Here is a 19,875-nt window from a genome sequence, read left to right on the forward strand (position 1 = left end):
AATTAGCCAGTCATGGTGGTGGGTGCCTGTAATCCCAGCTACTTGGGAGGCTGAGGAAGAAGAATCACTTGAACCTGGGAGGTGGAGGTTGCAGTGAGCCGAGATTGCACCACTGCGTGACAGAGCAAGACTCCATCTAAACAAAAAAACAAAACAAAACAGAAACAAGCATGGCTGGGCCTTAAAGCTAGGGGCTGAGAATAGGGTCATGATGTAGGATTAATAAAGAAACCCTCTCTTTCCTCAGCCCTGACTTTTGCATTACGACAGTGTTTTACAGTCAACAAATGGCTTACCAAAGTTGTCCACCCTCCCAATTTCTGAACAGCGATGGAGAATTGGTTAACAACTGAAGACTCAAAGGGTTCCACAGTAGAAAGCCAAACTCACTTCTCTATTGATTTTGGTTTGAAAAGAGCAACTGGTGCTTCAAGGATTCAGTCAGAATTTGTGATGCAAATTGTTAAAACTTCCTCAAATATTTAAATATTCCCAAACACAAGTACAAAAGGGCAGCAAAAGGAAATAACCATTGAGTGCTGGAGTAACATCAGTCACTCTAAAGTTAGAACCAGGATTTGGGGTGTGTTTGGTGATACGCAAGGCATTTGGCTCTATGCAATGTGGAAAACCTTGCCCTGTGAGGTCTTTCTGTTTTAAATTTGCATCTTTTTTTGACTTCTCAGAAGTTTTTACCACAATTAATCCCTACTCATTTAATTTCTCAAACATAGCCCCAAATAAATTTGGGGGTTCTTTTCTAAAAATTAAATCCCATGTTCTGGGAGGTTTGTGCCACTGTCAAGAGTCCAGTGAATGAGAGGTCGGGTGAACATGAAGCCCTTTAGCAGGACAGTAACTTTATGCCCTGGCTTAGTGCCAGGTGCCATGCTTGGCTCTTACATGTATGGAGACCTTCAATCCCACAACCCCCCTGTAAGGTGGGATTCTTTTCCCTGCTTTACACATAGGAAACCTGGGACATGAGAGGTAAAGTCAGTTTAGGTGACAGAGTGAGCCCTAATCAATGCAGTGGCGGAGCTGCAAATGGAACCGGCACACAAGTCTCCTGGCCTCTCAAAATTTGGGCTCCTCCATTTATAAAACAAGAAACCAAGATGTGCATGACAGCAACCCTGTTCTGTTCCCCCTACAGAAGTCCTCCTAGAGAACCAGAAAAGACAGAAGAAAAAGAAAGGAAGGGAGTAAGGGATGGATGGAAAGTAGGAGAGACAGCATGTGGAAGAAAGAAAGAGAAAAACAAACCTAAAAAAAAAAAAAAAAGAAGAAGAAGAAGAAAAGGAGAATTTCACCAGAGGAATACCATTAGTACCAGTCATGAGAAAAGGTGACAAACCCTTTGGTTTGTTTAGCTCAGTGACATCCTTTGGTGCTGTTCTGTCCAAATGCCCAGACAGCATCAACCAGTGATTTCAGGCAGCCAAAGCGTGCTTCTCCCTCTTTTGTCCCAGCTTCCCTTTTCCTAAAACCCCCATTCCTCCCACTCTCCCTGCAGTTAATTCTGGAAAGTGCCCCAGGCAGTCCCTGGGCTAACTTAGACAATATCCCAGGGGGCCACCTGTCAGCCTAGGTTGTTAGATGCTTGCTCCCGGGAGATTGACGGAGCCGGCTGGATCTCACTAATGCCCAGGGTGGAAAAGAGCTTTGCTGCCTGGTGACTGATTTGTGTTCCTGGAGGAACTCAATCAGGAACCACTTGACAGCGTGCCAGTACGGTGGCTTCACAGAACTGAGAACCTGAAGACCCAAGATCCATTCTTGGTTCAGTCTTGCGTCCATCCTGAAGATAGTAACACTGGTTTTCATCTCCATGCTGAAGAAAATTCTCTGAGACTCTCTTCCCCATTTCTTCTCATTGCATGGGTGTGATCTGACCCACATGAATGGAAAATGGTGTCTTGAGCCAGCTGGTTCTCTCCTGGGGCTTTCTTGTCTAAAGGGCTTTTCACTGTCCCCCCATGATGGCTCCACTGATGATACAACGAAAGCTTTCATTGGCATCTCCTGAATCTCCTAGAGTGCCCTGACTGCCCTCTCTACAAGAGGCTGGGAGCAGACTTCCCAGGTGCTACCCTCTACTTTATTTTAAAAACTCGTGGGAATGAAAAAAACTGCCCTTACATTCTGGTAGCATAAGAATTTAAAGGAAGAGAAATTTTCATTTCCTGGTTGACTTTCTGAGATCACTTTAAACTGACCATAAGCTAGAAGGACCAAGACCACAAGCTATGGCAGAAAGGAGAATTATGAGGAATTTGGTACAGTGGAAGGGACCTGAACTATCAACAATATCATATCCTGGTCCACACTGGAGGACATTTATGATCCTCTAGAAGAATTGTCATGGAGACTATCTCAGGATTTACAAGTATGCTGACATTTCCTAGTCAAGTGACTATAGCTTAGTCTTAAACTCACTGAATATCTGTTTCCTCATTTGTAAGAAGGGATGACAATATTATTAGTGGAAGGAGCATGGACTTTTGAACCAGAGAGACCCAGGTTTAAATCCCACTTTTACTACCTGGAGGCCATGAGCCTGGAGTGGATGGAGCAGAGGGGAAGTGGGAGGAGAATTATCAGAGAGTAAAGGGGCCAGTGATCACATTGGGCTATAAGGCCATAGTAATGACCTTGGCTTTTACTCTGAATAAGATGGGAATCAGTTGCAATGTTTTGAGCAGAGGGATCACAGGATGTAACTCATGTTTTTAAGAGACTGGCCTGGCTGCTGGGTTGAAAATAGACTGAAGAGAAAAAAGGGTGGAAAGTCAGAGACCCAGATATGCAGCCCCTGCAATAATCTAAGCAAGAGAGGATGACACTTTGGACAATGGTGTCACAGTGGAGATGGTGAGCAGTCAGATTCTAGATGTACTTGCAGGTGGATTCTAAGGATTTACTGACTTGTCACAGTTTATCATTATATAACTGAGTAGTTTTTTTTTTAAGAATTTATCTAATCTACTAAATTGAATACTCTATGGGGTAAGAATCATATGTGTATTTTATGCACTGATGAGTTTCCTATGTTGAGCTCAGTTCAGCAATATTTGATGAAGGAATGAAACCTGAACATCTTGACAAGCCGTGTCTGCTGTGCCCCCTAAGCCACCTCTCTCGCCCACCCTCTCCACTTCTCTCCAGCAATTCTCTGACTCCACAGCAAAGTGACAGGTTGGTTGGAGCTGAGGCCAGAGAGGAATTGCAGCCACGGACAAAGGGGGAGAGTGGTAGAAAAGTGGTGTTGGAGGTGGAGGGGAAGGAAATGTGGAGATGAGAAGGACATACCCAGGCAGCAGCCTGAATAATCACAGGGCCAATGAGAGGGAGGAGATGGGAGAGTCACATGGAGGAGATGGGAGAGTCACATGGAGGATTGAGGCTGGGGCCAAAAGAAGACAGAAATGGAACCAGGGCTTTTCTATGGCTAATGTTAGTGTAGGTGCTCCTCTGAGATCAGTCCACCAGTGACATTGATTCACTGGCATGGTAGGGATGGACTTTACATCAGAAATACTGGGAGGCATGGAGTTGTTAGCTTGTGCTCTTCCCTGGGCACCAATAGTCGGAGGTCTATATCTGACTTCCTCCTCTTTTGTAGCCTTTGGTGGTTCTGGGACAGGGTAGAAATGGATGTGGGTGGGTGGAGATATTGGGGTTGAAGAGGTGTCTAAGTCTGTTTTATGCTGCTGTAACGGAACACCACAGGCTGTGTAATTTATGAATGATAAAAGTTTATTTGGCTTGTCGTTCTGGAGGCTGGGAAGTCCAACAGCATGGCACCAACATCTGGTGAATGTCATCTCATGGTGGAAGGCAGAAAGCAGAAGAGTGCATGAGACAGAAAGAGAAAGTGGGATAAACTTATCCTTTCTATCAGGATCCCACTCCCATGATAAATAACCCATTCCCAAGATAATGGCATTAATTCTCCCATGAGGGCAGAGTCCTCATGACTTGATCCCCTCTTAAAGGCCCCACCTCCTAATACCACCACAATGGCAATCACATTTCAACATGAGTTTTGGAGGAGGCATTCAAACCATACCAAGGGGCATGTGTATATGAGAGCAAAGCTGAAGGAGGAGAATAGTGCATGTGGAGGTGTGTGGCAGGGCGTGAATGCACCTCAGGGACAACCAGAGAGCAGACCACGGCTGGGGTCTGAAGGAGAAAAACAGAGGGGATCACAAGAAAGGGGGTCACAGAAATACAGGGATGCCCCTCTTCTGACCCATGTCATCTTCTTTTTTTTTTTTTCTGAGACAGAGTCTCACCCTGTCACCCAGGCTGGAGAGTGCAATGGCGCAATCGCAGCTCACGGCAACCTCTGCCTCCAGGGTTCAAGCAATTCTCCTGCCTCAGCCTCCTGAGTAGCTGGGATTATAGATGCGTGCCACCACGACTGGCTAATTTTTGTATTGTTAGTAGAGACGGGTTTCACCATGTTGGTTAAGCTGGTTTTGAACTCCTGATGTGATCTGCCTGCCTCAGCCTCACAAAGTGCTGGGATTACAGGCGTGAGCCACTGCGCCCAGCCTTGTCATCTTCTTTTTAAATTAGTGATCGTCCCTCACCAGGCCATCATGCACCATCCCTGTCTTCAGCAGGGATTCACACGTGTTCACAGGCTGTTTCATAGCTGTGGCCACAGCCCACACTCACCCCCATACACAGCTCACCTTGCTACCTGTGACATATAAGTGCACACACTCCTTGCTTTCTCCACTGCCTCACCCATAGAAGAACCTCACACATTTGGTTGTCTAACATGTATGTGTAAACACATGCATACATATGACACACACACACACACACCCCTCTAGGCACCAGGCAATTTAGTCTTAAGATTGCAAGTCCTGCCCTGAAATGTGATGCCTTTCTTGCCTCATCCTTCTTCTCCTAGGTCTAATCTGGAGAGAGAAAATTCTGGTGATACTGGAATTTTATTCTAGCCCAACATACCTACAAGAGCCTTATTGTAGTCCTTCCAATCAAAGGTCCCCTTTGCTGCCTCTGAGCCTATTTTAAAGTCATTTAATCTGCTCTGAATTTGGATCTCTTTCTTTTTGTCATGCGCCATTCTTCAAAGCTTTTTGAAGCACTGTCTCTGCCAGAAACCTTCCCTGGTTAACTCTTCTTGACTCAGTTTCCTCCTGCCCTCTCCTCCCTATCTCCCCCTCCATCTGCTGCCATTCCACCATCACACGAATGCCTGCCAGAGACCAGGCCTGCATGTCTTATCCATTCCCCTCCCTGCCGCATACACACTCAATACACAATCCCTGTGAGCTCCCTAAGGAGAGGACGGTGTCTCCTTCTCCCTCTGGTTATCCCCAGAGCACCTCAGCCTGGGTTCTGCCCAGGAATTACTCAGCCCTCGGTGTTTTGCCAGGAGATGGGATCTTTAAGGGCAGAGACCCGAGCAGACTAAGCGTATCACATGTTTACCAAATGACTGCCTGAGGAATGGAGAGGGGTGTGGACGGGACAATCAGAGAGTGGCTGGCTCAGGACTACAGGTGCTAGGGTGAGGCTTCTCACCCAGCAAGGCCAGTCTCAGAACTTGACATGGACCTCCCCTACTAAATGACCTACAGGAGGTTGCCCTTGACTGGCTGGAGAAGATTTAGTACCTCTCCAGCTCTAGCAATGAATGAGCTGCCCAGGCTGTTAATTGCCTTCAGTTCATTGTTAGCTTTTCTGCCAGGGACACTCTGATGAGGAGAGGAGGTAAGAAGAACCTGAACTATGGGGAAGGAGGGCAAGTCTTGCAGGGCAGGGGGTTGCAGAGGCTCTGTGGTCTAAAGGGGACCTGGGCAAATCAAGCCCCTGTACTGAGGGCCACCCCAGGAGGTGAGAGGCCAGAGGCCAGAGACAAAGGGCCAGGATAGAAAGAGATTTATATTGAAATCTATTTTTAATATCCCATAAACATGCTTTGCTCATAACCAAGGCCTAACTGAGCTTCCAAGCAGGCTCATTCCAGCTGCCCCCAAGAATTCCTCAAAGGTTATCCCATCAAAGTCACAAAATCCTGAAATCAAGAGAGTCAGCAACTCCTGAGTCACAGGTCTGGCACTACCCAAGGGCTGTGATTGGGGCCATTTATGGCTGGCCCCCCAAAAACGGGTGAAAATAGGTCAAGACAGGTTTTCCAAAGAGATAAGGAGAGATGGGCATGGAGGATGCCCGAACAGGCTGGAAACGCATCTCTCCTTCCTCCTCTCCCCAACTCCTGTCACCCACAAGTTGGTCGCTGACCAGCCTGGGGCGGCAGAGCTTCCACCTCCAATGGCCCCAGTGAGGGCACTGAGGAACACAGCGGTGCGGCTAGAGCAAGGCGGTGCACAGAAGGGAGGGTGGGCTGCTATTTGAATTCAAATTCTCACTGACTCCTTTCACCTGATTTTCTTCAACTTGTGTTTCAGTTTCCCTGACTCTGCAACACACATCTGGGTGCCTCTCCTCCTTTCTGGGGAAATTGGGAAGGTTGGTATGATGACATCTGGAAGGTTCTTGCTGCTCCTTGGGAGATGGTTGCTGAGTCCAAGGGGTATTATCGGAACCCTTAGGCTGTAAGCCCAGGCCTTGTTCCCCAGCTGGGGGACCGTGTCAACCCCCAGGAGAGGAGGGTTGGGGGTGGTCTGCAATTAATCTGTGGTGGTGTAAAAATCCTAATCCCAGCTACAGTTGGAATTTTCTGAAGAACACAATGAGCTCAGGAACACCCCTTTCAAAAGAAAACCCCTCAAAATACTCCCAACGTAAACATTCACTCTACCAAGGGTTCCTTCACACACACACACACACACACACACACACACACACAGAGTACCTTTGCACTTATTTTGTATGTATGTATGTATTTTTAGAGACAAGGTCTCACTTTGTCACCCAGGTTGGAGTGCTGTGGCACAGTCATCATCGCTCACTGCAACCTCGCACTCCTGGGCTCAAGCGATGCTCCTCCCTTGGCCTCCCAGAGCTCTGGGTATACCTTCATACTTATGAAGGGGAACTAAGTCACGGAGAAATAATATGGTGCTTAAGAATAAAGGGAGACAGGAAGTTCCCCTTCCAGGAGGAGTCCAGGAAAATATTCCTCCCATCACTTTCCTCTCCAAATGAAGGCTCACTGAAACAAGATGCCTGCCTCTGTTCAAACAATTATTGGAACAGGCGGCACACATACTAATAGGAACAGAAGCTAAAAGGGAAAGTTTGGTTCTATAACCACAGGAAAGGACCTTTGCTCTCTCAAACTTCTTGGGAAGTTTACAGAGAATGTGATGGACACGTTCATTTTCACAATAGTTAAAGGAAAGTTCTGCCCACTGATGTGAGTGAAATTCATTAATCGGCTTAATAAATATTTATCGAGCTACTTCTGTAGATCAGATATTGTGCAAGGTGCTGGGGTCCTTGTCCTCACAGAGTTTTCAGTCTAACTTACATTCTAGTGGAAGATACAGGTGAAACAAGTGATCACAGAGAAGCATAACAAAGGCTTTAGTGGGTGACTATCAATCAGAGCTCAGTGGGAGCACATACAGGAACACCAACCAAAAACTGGGAGAGGAGAGCAATCTGAGGAGGCTTCCTGGAGGAGCTGACAGGATGAGAAGGACTTAGCTATGTGGAGAAGATGGAAGAAACAGCAGAGAATGCAGCATATGCAGAGGCTTAGAGGTGGAAGAAAGAGGGGTTGCCCCAGAGGAAATATATAAGTCCATCACATCTGAGATAATTCCTCGAGGCCCCTCCTCACCAAAGACCTCCCAGAGCTGTTGGGCGCCCTGTTCTGAGCAAAAACCACCTCACCAGCCACACACAAGCTAATGAGGTTCTGCTTCAGGATTTCTTCCTAAGTGTATCTGAAAGCCTAGTAAGCTGCTGCTCTAGCTGCAGAAGATAAGGGCATTCGCCAGTGAGATTTGTGTGGGACTCCTTCCTTAGGGAGAAGGCTGTCTGGGCAGGTCAGGACTGAATACAGTGGTCAGAAGACCTGTGGGGGCCAGGCGCAGTGGCTCACACCTGTAATCCCAGCATTTTGGGAGGCCGAGGCAGGCAGATCACCTGAAGTCACAGGTTTGAGACCAGCCTGGCCAACATGGCAAAACCCCATTTCTACTAAAAATACAAAAATTAGCCAGGCGTGGTGGCACATGCCCGTTATCCGGCTGCTTGGAAGGCTGAGGCAGGAGAGTCACTTGAACACAGGAGGTGGAGGTTGCAGTGAGCCAAGATCACACCACTGCACTCCACCCTGGGTAGCAGAGTGAGAGTCTGTCTCAAAAAAAAAAAAAAAAAGACCTATGGGTCTTCTCCCTCTTGACACAGCATTCCACAGCTCCATTATAGAAGAGCAATCTTGACCCTTGGTTAGTGCTCCCCAACGCCCTCTGTCCACTGATGACCTCTGGTAGGATGGGTGAGGGAGGTGCCCCATGCTTGTGCAGGTCCAGGGTGCACCTTGGCCAGCCAAAGGCATTACACAGAAATTACCCACTGCTCTCCCCTGGGGTGACCACCCAGGCCCCAACCTTAAACCACTTCTATCAGAGGCCAGCAAAACTATGGCCCACAAGCCTAACCTGGTCTACAGCCTAGTTTTATAAATAACAATTTATTGGAAAAAGCCACACTCATTTATTTACATATCACCTGTGGCTGCTTTTGTGTTCCAACAGCAGAACTGAGTTGTTGCCACAGAACTTGTATAACCTGCCTAAAATATTCACTGTCTAGGCCTTTACAGGAAAAGTTTGCAGGCCCCTGAGCTAGATTATCTGAATACTTTAAATCCTTATATATGCCCCAACAAATCCCTGAAAGCCGGCCCCCAGAAATTCCATTTCACCAAATACCCCGGCCTTATAAGTTGTCAACACTGAGAAACATTGACAAGAAACATGAAGAACCCCCTTCTATGGAGATTTGTAAGAAGAGCTCTCAGTTGGGCATGGAGGAGGGGTCATCCAGCAGAGAAGCAGGAAGTGGACTTTTTTTACCTCCTAGCCCTCTGTGTGAGCTGAGACCAGATGATGGAGGGATGACGTGGAAGGTTATGACAAAAGATTATGAAATCATGGCAGCTGTGAGAGAAGCATCAGGTGGAAACAAGAAGGGCTGGGTCATGGGGAGGCCAGGGCTTCTGGAGGAGCAGGAAGAGGGCTCCATGCTCAGCCCTCGTGACTCATGAAATAGAGAGACCCTGTCAAGTGATGTCTTCTGATGGCTGCCTCATCAGCACCCCTAATCCTGCAGGGTTTGCACACTCCTCTTCTGTCCCACAATGACAGCTGAACTCAGTCAGGAGGCCCAGGCTGGCCTGTTGGACAGTACAGAAAGAGAAGCAAGTGAAGTCTGAGAGGGGGGAATTCTCCAGGGGCGGATTGGAGGATTGTAAATCTGCAAGGGCCTCCAGAGGTCATCTTGATCATCCCTTCTCCAGCAAGAGCTGCACACACCCAGCTGGAGGGAGGGAGGATATTTTGGATGGATGGAGTCTGAGGCTGACAACTAGACTGTTAGTAAGTTCTTCCCAGGCCCATCCCTGCTGGGTGGCTCAGAGGATGGACTCTGGAGCCAGAGGGTGTGGGTTTGAATCCCAGCTCTGCCACTTCCTTGCTCTATAACTTGGGTGAAATAATTTAACCTTTCTATTCCTCCGTTTCCATGCTTGTAAAGTGGGAATAAAATGATGTCTTGATGTTTGGGGCAAGGACTTTCAAATTCCAGAGTATTCATTAAGCACCTAATGTGTGCCAGACACTGTGTTAGGCATTTAACGCAGGCTGGGTCATTTGGAAGGACTCAGCCGGAGACAGTGAGACCATTTATATGTGCCAGTGTCTTCATTTTGGGAGCACTTATTCCACTGTCTTCTTCCTAGCACTGATTTTCGGGCCTCAAGGGTAACTGTAGGAGGTCCTTCCCTGGTTACTCCTGCCTGTGCCTGCCCCTCCTAACCATGGCTGGACCGTCCCTGTCCCAGGCTAAGCCAGCTGCAGTTGGCTATGATTAATGGCCTCTATTAACAGCAAGTTGTAAACTGATAAAGTACACAGTGCCCATGAAAATCTCACCTCTGCTAAATTCCACACCAGTGAGTACTCACTCCTTAACCCCCGAAACCTCCTGCCTTGCCTCGTTTGACAGACATAGTGACAGAGAGTACCTTTAACCAGAGGAATTCAAAGTGCCTTGGAAGCAGGAAACAACTCCATGAATTCTTTGGGGGAAAGGCCCAAATCCTAAAACCTGGCTTCACATGGAGTGGAGCCTAGGCGAGATGAAATTAAAGTCCAGGTCAGGGAAGGTAGTTTCAATCAGCCTCAGAGAAATCCCAGAGCCAACTAGCCAACAGCTTCGTGCCCTTGGGTAAGTCACTTTCTCCTATCTGGGCCTCGGTTTCATTATTTGTTAAATGAGAGGTTTGATTCAAAATGATTCCCAGTCTCCTACTGTACTCAGCAGACTTAAGAGTGGTTCTGAATACAGGAATCTCTACAAAAAAAAAAAAAAAAAAAAAAAAAATCACACTTCAGGCCTTAGTCCCATTCCTTCTTTCCCTGAGAGAGAGAGAATCTCTGCAAAGCAGCAGCCCTCTTCCACCTGGTCATCCCCTGCCTCTCTACACTCATCCAGCCAAGTAATTAGGTTGGTTTCCTTCAAGTCAATTATCACCATTAAAAAAACAAACAAACAAACAAACAAAAAACAATGAAATTGGCATTCCTTGGTGAGCAAAGGTGCAGGCCAGACAGGGATGTGAGATCCACAGTTCAAAGAAACCCTTGCACACTCCTGACGTGTTCTTTCCAAACACTCTTCGGAGTCTCAGTTTTATCCTTAAAAGGCAGAGAGATGCACAGGTTTTAGCTTAACCACTGCGCAGGTGAGAAAACTGAGGTCCAGGGAGCCGCCATGATTTAGGGCAAGCGGCAGGTGGGAGATTAGAACCCGAGAGGCTGCCGCGGCCTCTGCTCCCTCCCCGCTAGGCTCTGTCCCACAATGCACCCGAGAGCAGGAGCTGAAAGCCTCTAACACCCACAGATCCCTCTATGACTGCAATGTGAGGTACGTAATCTCTCTCGTGTGAAGTGTTGATGTGTAAAAACAGCGGATTAGTGTCTCCGTGCTGCTATGTCTTCTGGGATCAGCAGGACCCAGCCTCCTGCCCCGCCCTGGGACGCGGAGCGGTGACCTCCAGGCGCGGTAAATCCCCGCGGCGCCTGGGACCCAGCGGCCAGTGCACCCCCGCGGTGGGTCCCCGCGGGCTTTCCACGACCTTCGCCTCACGCTTTTAGCTCGCCGTCCGGCAGGGGGCCTGAGAAGTCCTCCCAGCCAGGATCCATTTCAAACCCTCCCACCTCCACCCGCCGCACCGCACCCCTCCGCCCCCCGCAATCCTTCCAGGCTCGGCTCCCGCGTGGGGAAGGACGGAGCGAGCGGGCGGCTGGCTGGAGGCCCGAGTCTCGGGGATTGGTTACATTTTTCCCCAGGTTAATTACCACAGGGAGGGAATCTGAGCTGTGCCTGTCTCGGGCACAACAAGCCTTGTCGCCTGGTGAGAGAATCTCAATCTTACTCAGGTAACACCTGCTGGCCCGGGACAGAAATGTTCTCATTCTGGGGGGCGCCACCTCCCACAGAGGACTGCAAACGCCCCAGGCGGCCTGGACCCGGAGTGGAGCCTCCCGGGGTGGAGACTGGACGGGGTGGTGACGGGATTGGACGGCTGGAGTGTGCGGTCACTCGGGGGTGGGGCTAGGGCGGGCCACGCTTGGGCTGCGAGGCCCGGGCCTGAAAGGAATCCCTCCTTGGTCGGTGCCACCCTGTTTAACCCTGATGCAATGCACTTGCCCTTTGCGTTTATATTTAACCTTTCCATTTTTTGCACTGACTTAATGAGTCTCGGTGTCTACCACAGGGCTTGACACATAGTAGGCATCCGATATCTGTTTGTGAATGCTCAAGCCCATCAGCGTGTCTGTCTCCTAGGGGAGTCGTGTTCTCAGACTTGTCAGCATTTCAGCACCCAGTTATGACATGTCACGTGGGCTACTACTGGTAAAAATGTGAGCATCCAGATGAGTGCATTTTTCACTTTTAAAGGTAAGTTGAAATAGATTGAAGATTATTTCCATCATAATGCTGCTCACTCTCTTGAGTCTGATGTGCTATCATAAATGGAAGAGAAAAGGGTGGAGGTTGTAGGGGACATGTTATTTGGCTCTTGTTCTAGTAATAGCTTTTGATTTCATCTCGGGGGATGACATTGGGCTGATAATCAAGGTGTCCTGACCTTCCTGCCAAGGAGCAGGCTTGAGGCCAAGTTAGGTCCAAGGGACTGACTCTGTCAACTGGACTTTGAATGCTGAATAGTGACCTAAGAATAAGGGAAAAATCCATCACAGCCAATGTACCCCCATGGCATGCCAGGGAAGGACGCTCTAATTTCTCTCTTCTTCAAGTCTTGTTCTTCAGTTATTTCATAGATTATATGAATTTCCCGCTTCTTTCCAACAAACTCTTTTTTTCCTTAAACGGTCAGTTTCTGTTGCTTACGACCAAAGCACCTTAACTGCAGGAGTCACAGCTGAAGATTGGGAATATGTAACACCACCTAGCTTCTCTGGGAAGCAACTCAGTAGATTGTGTTCAGCACTAAAGAATCCTTGGTCTACCTATTATTTTACAGATGAAGAACTAAGGTTCCAAGAAGTTCAGTGACCAAGTAAAGGTCACATAGCCAGATTCACAGGATCTCAGAGTTAAAAGGGAACTCAGAGTCATGCATCAAACTTTTCATCTGATATTTAATCTCCCTCTGAAATAGCTTCAGCAAGTGCCCATCCAAAAAAAATGTGTGAACACCCTCAGTGATAGCAAGAAATTTCTCTGGGCAACTCATTTCTCTTCCACATGACATCCCCTCAGAGAGCCAAAGACTGCTATCACCACCAAGATTTTTCTTTTCCAGGACAATGTTCCATTTCCTACAGCTGTTCCTCATGTGGCAGGGTTTGAGGCCTTCACCATACTGGCCACTGTCCTCTAAATGCATTCTGGTCTGTGTTCCTTGGAGCATGTGTCCCTAACATGGAACAGAGCACCCAGCTGTACGCTACTGGTGCAGAGTGGGTGGATCACCACTATCCTTATTCTAAAGAAAATGAGTTCTTAGATCCTAAGTTCCTCTAATTCAGCCTGAGGTCAAATTAGCTTGTTTGTTCTTGTCAGTCACTTTACACTCGTACTATTCACCAAGCTATCCTCAGTTACTTTCACCTGTCCCTCTCATATTTGTGTAAGTGGGAAACTTAGATTCAGCCTTCATTTCAACCTTACAGTATCTTTTTGGATCCTGATGTTCCCTGCTCCTGTACCCTCCTCCCCAACCCACCTCTATACCTACACACAGTTTTGCAGTTTCTGCAATTTTCTAAGCATGTGCTCTCTCCTCATCTAAGTTCTTTACACAGATGTGTGCATTCCAAAACCCTCCCTCTAATCGTTTTAGCTCAGGAGTTCAGACCAGTCCGGGCAATGTAGTGAGACCCCATCTCTAAAAAAAAAAAAAAAATGTAATATAATTAGCTGGGCATGATGGCACAAGCTTGAAGTCCCAGCTACTTGGGAGACTAAGGTGGGAGGATCACTTGAGCCCAAGAGGTCAAGGCTGCAGTGAGCCATGATAGCACCTCTGTACTCCAGCCTGGGTGACACAGTGAAACCTTGTCTAGAAAATAAATAAGTAAATAAAAATAAAAATAATGCCCCCTGCCCCAGGATTGTTTACCAGGACACTAAAACCCATTTTATTTTATTTTATTTTATTTTATATTTTATTTTATTTTGTATTTTATTTTTATTTTATTTTATTTTATTTTATTTTATTTTATTTATTTTTTGAGACAGAATCTTACTTTGCTGCCCAGGCTAAAATGCAGTGGTGCAATATCAACTGACTGCAAACTCTGCCTCCTAGGTTCAAGCGAGTATCCTGCCTCAGCCTCCCAAGTAGCTGGGATTACAGGCATGCGCCACCACACCCAGCTAATTTTTGTATTTTTAGTAGAAATGGGGTTTCACCATGTTGGCCAGGCTAATCTTGAACTCCTGACCTCAAGTGATCCACCTGTCTCAGCCTCCCAAAGTGCTGAGATTACAGGCGTGAGCCACCATGCCTGGCCTAAAAACCTTTTTAAATTAGAAAATCCCTGTGAGAATCTGAAAAAGTTTAAGATCATCTTTATTTCCCTCCCCTAAAATACACCTGTGTATATTCATACAAGATTCATACAAGATTGTGTATGGTGATAACACTGAGTACCCTATTTCTCAGCAAGTCTACTCCTAGGCATATACCCCAGAGAGATGAGTGCACATGGCCACCAAAAGACATTTACAATAGTAGTAGCTTTGTTCACAATAGCCAAAGAAAACAATGCAAATGTCCAGCTGCAATAGAATGGATAAGTAAAGTGTGGTATATTCATACAATGGAATGCTATTTAGCAATGCAAATGAATGAACTGCTACATAGAACAATATGGATAATTTTCACAAACATAATGATGACCCAGAAAAGCAAGGCACAGATGAAGAGTAGTTACTGTATGATTTAATTACAGGAAGTTCAAAACAGGCAAAAACCAATCTATGTTGAAAAAACTCAGAATACGAGTTACCTTCACAGTGAAGGTAACTAGGGCACAAAGAGCTTTCTGGGGAAACTGGGAATGATTTATATCTATAGTTACACAAGTTTATGCATAGGTAATGAAGCCATCCTTGCAAAAATTATATCAGTAAGAAACTTATGGCAGTAGGGGAGATCTGATCTAGCTAAACTTCATCTTGCCTTTGGCCTTCAAGCTGCCCTTAATTACTCCTAGGCTTAGGCAAAACTAACTTTGGGAGACATTTAGTTTATAGTTTAAAGGATAATTGCCCATCCCTCAAACTCAACCACCTTTGCAAAGCTAATGAGAGACCACAAGGCCAGGAGGATAGAGAAGCCTGAATTCAGCTAAGGTGTAGACATAAATGATCGCCAGTCATTATTCTGGAAGTCACAAGATATGCAACTTCCCCAGTGACTCCTGCAGATAACGTCACTGTTGTAGAACCCCAGAACAGCTTTTTCAGGTTTTTTCCATGTCTAACACCATGCTCCACCTGGACTCGCTAACCACTCCTATGGCCCCATGCAGAAGCAAATCAGCTCAAGAGGACAGCTTTGACTCCCTATAATTTTATCTCCGACCCAACCAATCAGCATTCCCCATGCCCTAGCCCCCTGCCCACCAAACTACCTTTGAAAAACCCCTAACCTCTGAGCCTTCAGAGAGATTGATTTGAGTAATAACTCTGTCTCCCTCGTGGCATGGCTGGCCCCGCATCAATTAAACTCTTTGTGTACTGCAGTGCCACGGTCTTCAGGAATTGATTTTGTTTGTGCAGGTGGAAGGAAAAACCCATAGGGCGATTATAGTAACAATTCATTGAACCCTTCAATTAAGATTTGTATACTTTATCCTATACAAATTGTAACTCAATATGAAGGTTTAAAAAATAAAAAATACATCTCTATCAAAAATCTCTCCCAAATACACTTAGAATCGACTTGCATACACATAGCACACTTTGTAAAATAATGATCTTGTTTAGGGCTCTCACTTTACAGTTAGGGAAACTGAAATTCAGGAGGAAAGAGCCGCCCTGCTCAGAATCACGCAGAGATTTAACAGCAGAGCTGTGGCAGAACCAGGGATCCTGGCTCCTAGACCTGAGTTTTCCAATGTAAAAATTCATGCAGCTGTACACTGGGGATTATATACTTTATGGTAGATCTGTTATACCTCCATTTAAAAAAAAAAAAAACAAAATATATGACAGGACTAGGGTTTATTTTCTCCCTTTTGACCACTGGTAGAGGAGTCTAATAAAACTATAAAAAGTCAGGCTGGGCATGGTGGCTCACACCTATAATCCCAGCACTTTGGGAGGCTAACGCAGGCGGGTCACTTGAGCCCAGGAGTTCAAGACCAGCCTGGGCAACATGACAAACCCCGTCTCTACTAAAAACACAAAAAGTAGCCGGGCATGGTGTCAGGTGCCTGCAGTCTCAGGTACTTGGGAGGCTGAGGCACAAGAATTGCTTGAACCCAGGAGGCAGAAGGTGCAGTGAGCTGAGATCATGCCACTGCATTTCTAGCCTGGGTGACAGAGTGAGACTCTGTCTCAAAAAAAAAAAAATAAAAGAATCATAGTCTTTTTTTTCCAAGTCCAATACTAGATGGACTTGGAAAAAAATTGTGAAGCTCATACATAGTATCATAGGTAGGTAGTGACTAACTAACTGGGGCCAGTGGTGTGGGTGGTAAAAGGAATATACCAAGACAGTCATAGGAAAGAAAGGCAGATTAGAGAAAGTAGAAAAACTTTTCCGTTTGCAAAAAAGCAACGGACAAATTAGCAAGAGAGGAGCTGACTGCAAGGAGACAAAGGTTTGCTGGGGATTTTATAGGATGGTGCCTGTGCTGTGTGCTGGAGGGGGCTACATGCAATACTGATAATGCCAAGGTTGCAGTGAACTAACTTGCATTTTTCTATCAGCTGAGGGTCTGGTGATAAGTCGGTCACAGAAAGACTGAGATATTTGAACGGGAGGGCTATACGTCCTGGACCACGAAGAAAGGCAGACTTATAGCTTATCTGCTTTTCCTTTTTGCTTTCCCCTGCTCCTGACAGTCTAACTCCTTTTCCCTAATTAGGACTCCACGCATAAGTGATCAGGGGACGTGAGTGGAGAGCAATTGCTTACAATCAAGGCCTCCGTTTCAGTCTGCCATTCTGGCTAAGCAAGGTCCCACCCTTTAAAATTAAAAGAAAATTGGCCAGGCGCGGTGGCTCACACCTATAATCCCAGCACTTTGGGAGGCTGAGGTGGGAGGATTATGAGGTCAGGAGTTCAAGACCAGCCTGGCCAACATGGTGAAACCCAGTCTCTACTAAAAATACAAAAATTAGCTGGGTGTGGTGGCACACGCCTGTAATCCTAGCTACTCAGGAGGCTGAGGCAGGAGGATCCCTTGAACCAGGGAGTCAGAGGTTGTAGTGAGTCAAGATCGTGCCATTGCACTCCAGCCTGGCAACAGAGCAAGACTCTGTCTCAAAAAAAAAAAAGAAAGAAAGAAAGAAAAAGAAAATTAAAAGACAATTCTCTTTAGCAGAAACCATAGACATAAAACATCATCTGCATTTCTGTTCTCTTTTTTCTGTATTCACCATGAGCATTACACCCTTGGCTCCAGGTAGCAAACCTATACCTTCTTCTGTCTAAGTTACTAATATAACTTTATAAAAGAGCCGTTGCTGAATATTCTTAGAATTTTTGGCAGACTTAGCTCACAGCTCATCCTGGTTTTATCTCTCCTAAATATTACCCTCATGATAATGAGTGTGTGTAATATATATATATATGTATATAAAATTTTCTCTTAAAAATTGATAAAATGTGATGCATCCTCATGAAAGAAAAATTTTACAGGAAAAGTAAAATAAAAAAACAAGTTACCCACTGTCCTTTCCTTATCCATTCCTGTGAAAAACAAGCAAACAATCTGTTTTGTCCCTGCTTAGCATCCAATTGGGCCTGACAGGAGTTAATTATGGTGTTTCACCCTCCCTAGGGAGACTGCCAATCGGAGTTATTCATCAACCTGGCCACAATAATTGGTTGATGGATCAGCTTGTGACGCAAGCAAAGCCAATTAGAGTCTTCCCTGAGACTGGCCACATGGATGCTATGATAAAGAGGGTCACTTTTTCTTTGATGTTCATAATCCACAACAATGCGGGGCTGAGGTCATTGGCAGCATCTTTCCAACGATGTGAAATGGTCCTGTCTGAGGATAAAGCAAGTTCACAGAGGAAAGCAGAGCCAAGAAATAGAGGCAGTGATAGAGCCCTCAGGATACCATTCCTCTATTGGATCCCACTGTGCCTGAAGCTGGTTCTACACATTAATTTCCTAGTTATGTGTGCTAATGCATTACTATTTATTATTTTTATTAGGTTGAACCATATGAAACCACCATTTTTGTAAGTCAAAAGCAGTCAAATACTGGCAATTTTATATGGCTCAGCTTAATGATCAAAGCAAATTTGAGTTAGATTGCAAGTTAGCATCTTGACTAATTCAGGTAGACTTAAAAAATTAACTTTTGAGACAGTTGTAGATTTGCATGTAGTTATAAGAAATAATACACAAAGATCACTTATAACGTCTTATTAAATGATGGTACAGTATTAAAACCAAGTTATTAACATTTCCATAAACAAGATACAAAACATTTCCATCACTACAAGGATCCCTTACTTTGCCTTTTATAGTCATATCCACCTCCACCCCCTCCTTAACACCTGCTAATGTGTTTTCCATTTCTACAGTTTTACCATTTCAAGAATTTATAAAAATAGAATCATACAGTATGCAAACTTTTGGGATTGGTATTTTTACTCAACATAATTCTCCGGAGATTCATCAAAGTTGTTGCATATATCAATAGTTGATTCCTTTTTTGTTTGTTTTTGGCTGGGTTCTATTTCATGGTACAGACATATTGAAGTTTGTTTAACTGTTCACCCATAATTGGACATCTGAGTTGTTTCCAGTTTAGGGCTATTTTAAATAAAGTTGCTACAAGCATTCATGCACAGATTTTTATGTGAACATAAGTCTTCTTTTTTCTAGGCTAAATGCCCAGGAGTGCAATTGCCTAGAGTCATGTGGTAGTTCCAGGTTTAGTTTTAAAGAAACTGCCAAACTGTTTTCCAAAGAGGCTGTGCCATTTTCTATCCCCACCAGCAACGTATGAATGAGCCAGTCCCTTCACATCTTCACCAGCATTTGGAATTGTCACTATTTTTTTTTATTTTAGCCATTCCGACAGATACATAGTTAGCCATTCTGATAGATATGTAGTGATAGCTCATTGTTTTTATTTCTAAAATATTTTTCATTTATTATTTATTTACTTTTATTTTTTGAGATGTAATCTCACTCTGTCACCCAGGTTGGAGTGCAGTGGCGTGATCTTGGCTCACTGCACCCTCTGCCTCCCGGGTTCAAGCAATTCTCATGCCTCAGCCTTTCAAGTAGCTGGGACTACAGGTGCATGCCACCACGCCCAGCTAATTTTTGTATCTTTAGTAGAGACGGGGTTTCGCCATGTTGACCAGGCTGGTTTCAAACTCCTGACCTCAGGTGATCTGCCCGCCTCAGCCTCCCAAAGTATTGGGATTATGAGTGTGAGACACCATGCCCGGCCTTGATTTTTATTTTTTTATTTGAGACAGGGTCTCACTGTGTCGCCCAAGCTGGAGTACAGTGGCACGACCATGGTTCACTGCAGCTTCAACTTCCCAGGCTCAGGTGATCGTCCCATCTCAGCCTCCTGAGTAGCTGGTACTACAGGTGTGCACCACTACACCCAGCTAATTTTTTGTATTTTTGGTAGAGAGGGTTTCGCCCTGTTGGCCAGGCTGGTCTCAAACTCCTGGGCTCAAGCAGTCTGCCTGCCTCAGCCTCCCAAAGTGCTAAGATTATAGGCATGAGCCACCACACTCTGCCTTCATTATTTTAATTTGCATTTCTCTAATGGCTGTGATGTTGGATATCTTTTCATGTACTTATTTGCCATATGTATATCCTCTTTAGTGAAATGTCTGTGTCTTTTGCCTACTTTCTAATTGTATTTTTTTACTGTTGTAAAAGTTCTTCATATCTATTACATACCAGTCCTTCATTAGATATGTCATGTGCAAATATTT

The 19,875-nt window shown here is 45.5% G+C and overlaps 1 protein-coding gene across 3 annotated transcripts in view; it reads left to right on the forward strand.

Annotated features, from left to right (window-relative positions):
- Window positions 1-11,496: 11,496 nt before the first annotated feature.
- Window positions 11,497-19,875, forward strand: part of TMEM9 (transmembrane protein 9) — a 36,696-nt gene continuing 28,317 nt past the window's right edge. Inside the window, exons 1-2 of one of the 3 annotated variants that reach the window (XM_058430770.1) lie at window positions 11,497-11,624; window positions 12,034-12,147. The gene's annotated coding sequence lies outside the window, so the exon portion shown is untranslated. The remainder of the gene's footprint in view (window positions 11,625-12,033; window positions 12,148-19,875) is intronic. The other 2 variants (XM_058430771.1, XM_058430772.1) reach the window with 2 other exon arrangements.

Source organism: Hylobates moloch, unplaced genomic scaffold (assembly GCF_009828535.3).
Source record: "Hylobates moloch isolate HMO894 unplaced genomic scaffold, HMol_V3 SCAFFOLD_18, whole genome shotgun sequence".
Taxonomy (NCBI): domain Eukaryota; kingdom Metazoa; phylum Chordata; class Mammalia; order Primates; family Hylobatidae; genus Hylobates; species Hylobates moloch.